The sequence below is a fragment of the Trachemys scripta genome, chromosome 6 (assembly GCF_013100865.1).
Source record: "Trachemys scripta elegans isolate TJP31775 chromosome 6, CAS_Tse_1.0, whole genome shotgun sequence".
Classification (NCBI taxonomy): Eukaryota; Metazoa; Chordata; order Testudines; family Emydidae; genus Trachemys; species Trachemys scripta.
In genome coordinates, this window is record NC_048303.1 from 79,550,102 (window position 1) to 79,558,368 (window position 8,267).

Sequence of the window (8,267 nt, forward strand, 5' to 3'; positions counted from 1 at the left end):
TTTGAATAATATTGCAAAGTGAGTATAAGATGGAGATTTTTTTCCAAAGTACTTGTAAGTCATGATACTGGAATAGTTTTGAGGGGAAATTATTCAGCAAAAGATATACAAGAGACCTCTGTGTATGTATAAATTATAAGTGAAATAACATCATGATGACTTCATCTTAATTAATTAATGTCAATATTAGAATTCTGATTCCTGAATTGGAGTACTGGGGCAAAAAATTCTCTCACTAGTCTGACCTCTGCTCATTATACTTGCTATCTGTCACTCCTTCAAATACTGGGGTTTAGCTCTGTCAGTTTCTGGCAGAATTCTGTCTTCCTGTACATACACTCTGTCTCTCCTTTTTTAGCTGCAGAATAAGTGCCTTATATGCACTCTTTAGCTTTCCTGAAAGATTGTTCCATGGGTCGGGGGGGGGGGGGGGGGCAGGGGCATAAGCAGCTTTCATCCTCTCTCTTTCTCACCAAACTCATATTTATAATATTTCAGAAGCAGGCTTGAGCTTGGGTGGTTAGCCTGAGTCTCCACCAGAGCTGCAATGTCCACACAGCTATTTTTAGCATGTTAGCTTCAGTCCTGCTAGCATGAGTCTGTCTGCCTGAGCTGGGAGGCCTGCTCCCAGCTGCAGTGTAAACATAACCCTATTTTGCTGCTGGTCTTACTAGATAATCATAATGGTCCATTCTAGCCTTAAAATCCATGAATGAATTAATCTTAAAGCACTGACTTTTCTCAATTACTATTCTACTAACATCTTTTCTAATAACCTTTATTGACTCGCTGGGTAAAAATTTCAAAAGTGTCTACATGACTTAAGTCACTCTGTTGCTTTACAATTTTTTCCCCACTGTCAAAATGTTTCAGATTCTGTTGAGATTAATGAGCTAGTTAAAGATCACTTTGAATGTGTTGGTTTATGGAGCATTTCTGTATGGTCTGTGTTTCTATCAAATCTAGTAAAAAGTCAGTCAGTCTTCAAGCGATGATACTTGTTCATAGTTCTACTCCAGGATTCTTACTGTAGCCTGTCCAGAGGCGCTCTTAACCAACTGCACTCAAAATAATAAGCACTACTATACATCATGCACAGCCACTTCTTATTTTTGTTTGTAAGATGTTTTTTTGCTGTACATTCACCCATTATCAAATCTGTTGTGCTTTCATTTCTTTCTTTGGGGCAGTAAGCCTGAATCTCTCAAACATTACACCTAATAACACCATCAACAAGACACAGGGGTACACCATATAATGTGAATGATAAAGTTACTATATGGGGGAGGGTGAGTGATGATATATTTGTTTCAAGGTGTGCTTGTCATACATACTTTTACCAATAATTTTTAAAAAAGACGGCTACCCCTAAACAATCAGAAGAGATAGAATAATAAGCAGATAAACCAAATGAGAGGTATGTTTAGCTAAACAGTAACAAAAAGTAAAAAGTCATGAGTCTCCTCCATGCATGACTCTCTTAAAGGACTCCTTTTTCGTCCTGTACATTTTACTGGTTTTTGGTTTTGTTTGTTTGGACATGTATTATCTTCTAGGTGCACAGGTACCATGGTGATGGGTGTGATATGAGAACCTGAAGAGATTAGTTTAATCACCGTTAACACAAAACTTTAAAAAAGCGTTAATAGGATAGTTTTAACAAATTCACAAAAATGGTTGGTTTATTTTCTACAGAAAGACTGAATCTGAAACTATCCGTTTATATATATATATATATATATATATCCTCAAATTATATTCAGTTTCAGCTTCTGAATAGAACTCAATGTAGTTTTTGTTAATCTTACAGAATTCATTATGCATACATACAAATTGTTTGGCCTGTCAGACTGGAGCAGATACTTTCAATACCCTGATCTTGAATGCAATTTGTGTTGTAATAAGTTTCTGTTGGGTTCCATGTAAAGTACTCAAATGAAAAACCTTTGACTTGGTAAAGAATTCCCTGTGCAAGTTTGTGTTTTGAATGTTACAAGTTTCATTGCTTTTGTGTGTGTGCACAAAACACTTCAAAGTACTGATTAGTGATTCCAACTCTGTTTATCATTTCTAAAGTGTGTGTTAATTAGTAAAATGTTTATAACATCATATTTGTGTTAAAGAAATGAGTACATTCCAGCTTTCACACTGCATAATACAATCACTTTCAAAAGAACATGAACAAGTTTTGTTTTATATTTAAAGAACTTACACTGCAAACTGGTGTGAAACAAAAAATTATCGTTCTTTTATTTCAGCTATCTCTAATTGATTTAACATTTTCCTTTAAACATAAGGGACTTTGTGATATCATCTTTGGCTCAAATTTTCATAATATATTTAAAAAAATCAAATGCCAGTGGTACAAGTTCTGCAAAAAACTACTTGTGGATCATCTGCATAGTATATCTCAAGAAGACAAAATTTAATATTTAAATGGTATGGGAAAAGTTTGCTCTGCTTTCATTACAGCTGAATATAAATAAACACATCTGAGTGCTCTTGGAGATAGAGCGTTGTTCTGCATCCCTTACTCATGTGATGAATTCTTGCTCCAAGGAGCAGTTCCACTGGCTTCCTAAAATTGAACACTTGTTGAACTATTTCTATAAATTGGTGTAATTCATTGTAAAGACTGCAAGATTGGAGCTACTGTTGGCCCAATCCTTAGTCTTGTGGGATAGCACTTAAAAGAACAGCCCCATTGACTCTGATGGAATTATTCACAGTAGCAAGTACTGTTCACAGTAGCGTCTGCAGTTCAGACTCTTTAATAAGGTAGGGGCTATGTTTTGTGTTACATAATGTTGTTACTTGTATATTCCATACTCCAGTGTTGTTACTTGTATATTCCTTGTATATTACTTGTATATTCTTGTAAGAATTGCAAGTCCGTCATTCTAAAAAGTAGAAATGCTAGGAAAGTAGGAATTTTTTTAAACATTGTGTGGAACCAGTGTTCTATAGTTGTTGTTTACCCACAATAGGACTCTAGGATCGAATTTTATTAGCTGAGGCCTGGTCTACATGGGGGGGAGGGGGGGATCGAGCTAAGTTATGCAGCTTCAGCTATGTGAATAACGTAGCTGAAGTTGACATACTTAGATCTACTTACCACAGTGTCTTCATTGCGGTAAGTCACAGCTGATGCTCTCCCGTCGACTCCACCTGCGTTGCTTGCCCTGGTGGAGTACCAGAGTCGACGGGAGAGCACTCGTCGATTTATCGCGTCTAGAAGAGCCGCGATAAATCGACCCCCGCTAGATCAATCGCTGCCCGTCGATCCAACAGCTAATGTAGACAAGCCCTGAGTTACCCTGCTAATTGTCAGAGCTATAGACAGAGTCTAGAGTAGATAAGGGAGGGAATTTCCTTGCATCCCAGTCTGGCCCTCGTATACTGCTGTCCCCTGGAATAGCCAGAACCAGGCCATCTTAATCCCCTCACCCTGAACTGTGTGCTGCACCACTTAGAGTCACAGCATACAGTTGCACCTGACGTGTCATAGGTACCAGGGGCCAGATTTACAATGGTACTTAGGCCACTAACTGCCTCTGTAGGTGATACTGACATTCCAAAACCACTACTCAGCTGCCACCTAACCCCATAGATGTCTAAGTTTCCACTAATGGGCCTGCGCGCAGTCGCCTAAGTATGATGCCGCCCCAAAGCTAGCAAGCAGCTTGGAGCCATAGTGGAAGCCCAAGCACCTGTGGCCCCAAAGTGGGATTCTCAAACTTGGCATTCTCACACCTATCTTGCTTGTGGGGCCTGATCCCATAGGTGTTCGCTGAGTAGAATACACAATAGCCTGGTAGGTATGGCACTCATCTGGCATGTGGGAGACCTAGGTTCACTCTCTGCTCCAAATCAGGCAGAGCAGGGATTTGAATCTGGATTTTCCATCCCCCCAGGTGAGTGCTCTGACCAGAGAAGTATTGGCTATAATGGGGTGAGGGTGTCTCTCTTTGTGTCTGGTTTGCCGCAAGAAAGGGCTGACCTGGCTTAGGTGCCTAGCTCCAGGGGAAGGTTCATGTCTAAGGATACCAAACAGAGACAGTCTCCTTCCTCCAGCCCGTCAGTTTGACACCTGAATACCTGTGAGGGTGCAAGCCCTATGCCCTGCCTCTTTCCTCTGGCTAGCTTAGGTTGCTCGCGCTCAGCCTGCTGACTTTTAAAAACATCTTTCTTAGGTGCCTAACTCTCCTCATACAATGCATGGGGAGTCTGGGTGTCTAACTTAGGGCTCAGAATTCCACTGGGTAGCAGGGTACCTAAGCACCTTTGTGAATCCAGCGCCTTCCACCCCACAATATAGATGTGAGATGAGCGTTAGTGCTAGTTATGAGGTCCACATTTTTATTTTTATTTTTTTGTTTAAAAAAATCAATGAAAGATAAATAAATAATAAATTAAATTAAATAAGTAAAAATGAAAAGTTCCCCAATGGCTGGTGTCATGGAAGCATGGAAAACTAAGAGCAACTTTTATGAAACCTTTGGTCTTGCTTTCTTGGCACAACTTCATCTCCAGCCCCGTGGAAGGAGCAGTAGAAAGCCAGTAGCAAATATGTCTTGCAAGCAGGAGTGGAGAAGTGGATCTAAGCAGAGGTTTCAAGTAACTCATTTAGTTTTGGGGTTATACAAAGTTTCTAGCTTCTACACTTTAATACACTTCTACAGACCCCCTTCTAATATTTTCACTTGCTGCCGGTCTGTGTGCTTGTGTTTAGAATGCTTTGTACTTTTGGAGTTTCTTACATCTTAGAAATGTTAATTAAGTTCAAAACAACTCTGCCACAGGTAAGATATATCAAAAATCAATTTCCCAATCACCGAAATGCAGTCAACTCTGGGATGGGACATGCACTGCTGGAAGGTGTTCAAATACTATGGTGATGGTCACAATGTTAGAACCTGAATAGAATAGAATAGAATAGAATAGAATAGAATAGAATAGAATAGGAGCTATTTAACACACATTAATGCCTACAGACTGGAAGTGTTGATCTGGTCTCCCTAGTTACACCAGCTGCCAACCAGAGGCACCGACTTTGTGATTTGCTAGGGGGTGCTCAACCCCCACTGTGCCCCAAGCTCTGCTCCAACTCCACCCCTCCCCTAAGTCCCCACCCCACCCCTTCCCCGGAGCGTTCCCGGCCCTCACTCCTTCCCCTTCCCCCCAGCACCTCCTGCATGCCATTGACCACTGGTAGGCAGGAGGAGCTGGGGGGGTGGGGAGAAGGGAGGACCTGATCGGCAGAGCCTGCTGGCCAGCGGGAGGCAATGTGGGGGAGGGAGAGGAGCTGATTGGCGGGCTGTCAGTGGGTACTGAGCACCCACTATTTTTTTTTCCATGGGTGCTCCCACGGAGTGGGCACTCATGCTGCCAACAGTCCTAAAGGGTCAAAACAGGAGCAGTGGATCAGTGAGGTGCAAGGAAGCCGCAACCATACACCGGGGGCAGGAAATTGCATAGGGAGATTCCATGATGTGCTGACACAATCTAAGGATAGCTCTTTGCTAGGGTGATCATTTGGAGATGGTTATTCCAGCACCATAGCCAGATTTCACCAGCAGTGAAGCACAAAGCAGCTGCAGCATACCTGAGGATCTGGATCATTTTGTGTAATGCGTACATGTATCTATGATATATATGTATATATGCAAACTATATCTGCTACACTTAGGTTTAAGATTGTTCATTGAAGCTTCTAAAGCATTGTTTCCATTATTAAAATATCTAATTAAAACTGAACCTCCATGGATATGTGTGTTCAGAGTAACAAAAACATCTTGTACCAAGTAAGGTTTTTTTTTATTTCTTGTAATTACAGTATATTTGTCTGGAGTGTTTCACAAGTGTTCTTTTGTGTAATACTGGTAGGGGAGATTAAGTAATATGTTCTTACTAAATTATTGCTCAAGAACATCAAATGCTATTGTGATGTATTGAGATTTGAGGTAGCATTCATACATTTGGCTGTTTTGTTCCTACAACCTTTATGCTCTTCTGGATCACAAAGCAAAGTGGCATGTGTTTTCTCTAATGTAAATGCCAGTAACCACTTGAACTGAGTGCATGATTCCAGTTTAACAGGGTGGTGTTCATAATGGACAACAGTAATATATCCAAGCCAACTTGACCATATTTATACTCCACTCTGTGCCAGAAACCAGAACTTCAAAGCTTCTTCCTTTCAGAACTCCAAAGGAATACAAGTTTGTGTTTCTTCATATCATCAAACTTAATTATTGGCAATAAACGACTGCTGGCAAGAGCGACGCATCACATGGCTCCATTTCTGTTTTAGAAAAGGTCAGCATATGGCACAAACACTTTGCTGTATTATGCAGCCTTGTACTCTGATCACATAACACATGCTTCGGAAACATTATGCAATGTTATACTCACTGATTAATGACTGCTTGCACAAGAAGTTTTTCATTACCCTGAATGCTAGCGTCCTGGGAATGATTAACTTTGTGACATAACTCTCATCACATAAATATGGAAGACTCAAACATAGCCTCAAAATAATATGTTTCAGGAATAACTGAACTCTTTACTGCTTAATATTGTGTACTGTACATGATTAACTACTGCTTTAAAGCTTCAGAGTGGAATAGAGAAGCCTGTTTGGGGGAACTGAAAACAAGATTTATTTTTAGGTGTTAAAGTTTCACTCAAGATTAATTTTGGACACAGCAGCATCTCATTGACAGTGTTTTTCCTTTGCTTGTGTAAGTTTGAATTTCCTAAGAAAATCTTGGCCAACTTTTTCCAGTATTCAGCAAATGAGCTAAGCTGCCCTTATTAAATCTATAAAGCCCTATTTAAATCATTGCCGCTGAACAGATATAAATGAGGTCAGCATTTGGTCCAGTGTGGGCCTAATTCAGCTCTCCGTTATAGCAGGGTAAATCCAGAATGGCCCCACTGAAGATGCCGAAGTTGCTCTGTATTTATTCTGCTATGAGAGAACACTGGTCCTCAATGAAGCAACTCTGGTGTTAATTCCTGGGTTCTACTCCCCTACATAAGATAGTTCACAAATGCATACAAATAAAAAGAACATGTTTTGAGTCTAGCGGCAATATGCTGAGGTAACTTTTTACTCAAGCAAACATCCAGAGTATAGACTCAGTTTTTACTCAGTAAGACCACAGGGATTTGGCCACAAATTAGTTGATTCTTTCTAAATATTACATTTGAATTCTCATAGCTAAAACTGAGCACATTTTTTAAAAAATCTCCATAATTTCTCAGTCCTCTTCTCTCACCCTTTCCCTACCAATATGATATTTCTAAGCAGCTATATAGGCAGGGCACTGTTGTCTAATCTGTTAATGGCAATACTAATTAGGTCTCCTAAATAATACTCCATGCTTTTCCTCCTGTTTTCATTACCAAGCAGAGGTTGTGAATGTTTAATCCTTGAATGACCATGGCTTTCCATTCCCTTTTGCTATAGGTCATAAACTTGTAAAAATAGAGATTTTGTCCCTTTCCCACTCTCCCTCAAACATGAAGATCCATCCAAAATATCTTATTTTCTACACCTGGTGTTGATTGCTATGTGTTCATAATGTTCCATAGCTTTGTTAAGGAAAAAGTTGTTTTGCGTGCTTAGAAATTCAGCCCACAATATCAACTTGCACTTTGAATTTCTTTAAAATGCTGTTTTTTCGTCACAAGGAGAGCACTGTTTATTATAATCCCTTTATTCAGTCATATTAAAGTTTATGCCCAAATAAATCTATTAGTCTTTAAGGTGCCACCGGGCTCCGCGTTGTTTCAGTTATGTGAGTAATCCTTACTCTTGCAAATAGTCCAGTTACATTAAGTACAACTGCATGCATGAGTAAGGGCTCTAGGACTAATATTCTACTAGGAGGGATGGTTTAGGAATATTACCACCTGTGTTCCGTTCCTTAGAATATAATCTTAACTGAAAGCAAATAAAGAAGTTAAACATTGACTTTTTGTGTGTGCTCTAATTTGTGCCTTTTCCTGCATTCCAATTACTACAAGCAGTAGCAAATGCTCAAGAAAGCAGACTCTGACTAAGCATTAGCTACCAGCATGGTCTCATTATAGCTAAGGGCCCTTGTTCTCCCGGAGCCTACGTGCAGAGCCAGCTAGTCTTTCAGCTGTGATGACGAAATGCCATGCATTTCTTCCTGGAATAGTACGAAGATAAGATGCCACTTATGCTGGGGTTTCAGATGAACTCCACTAAGGATTTCAAAACAGTGTGTCATAAG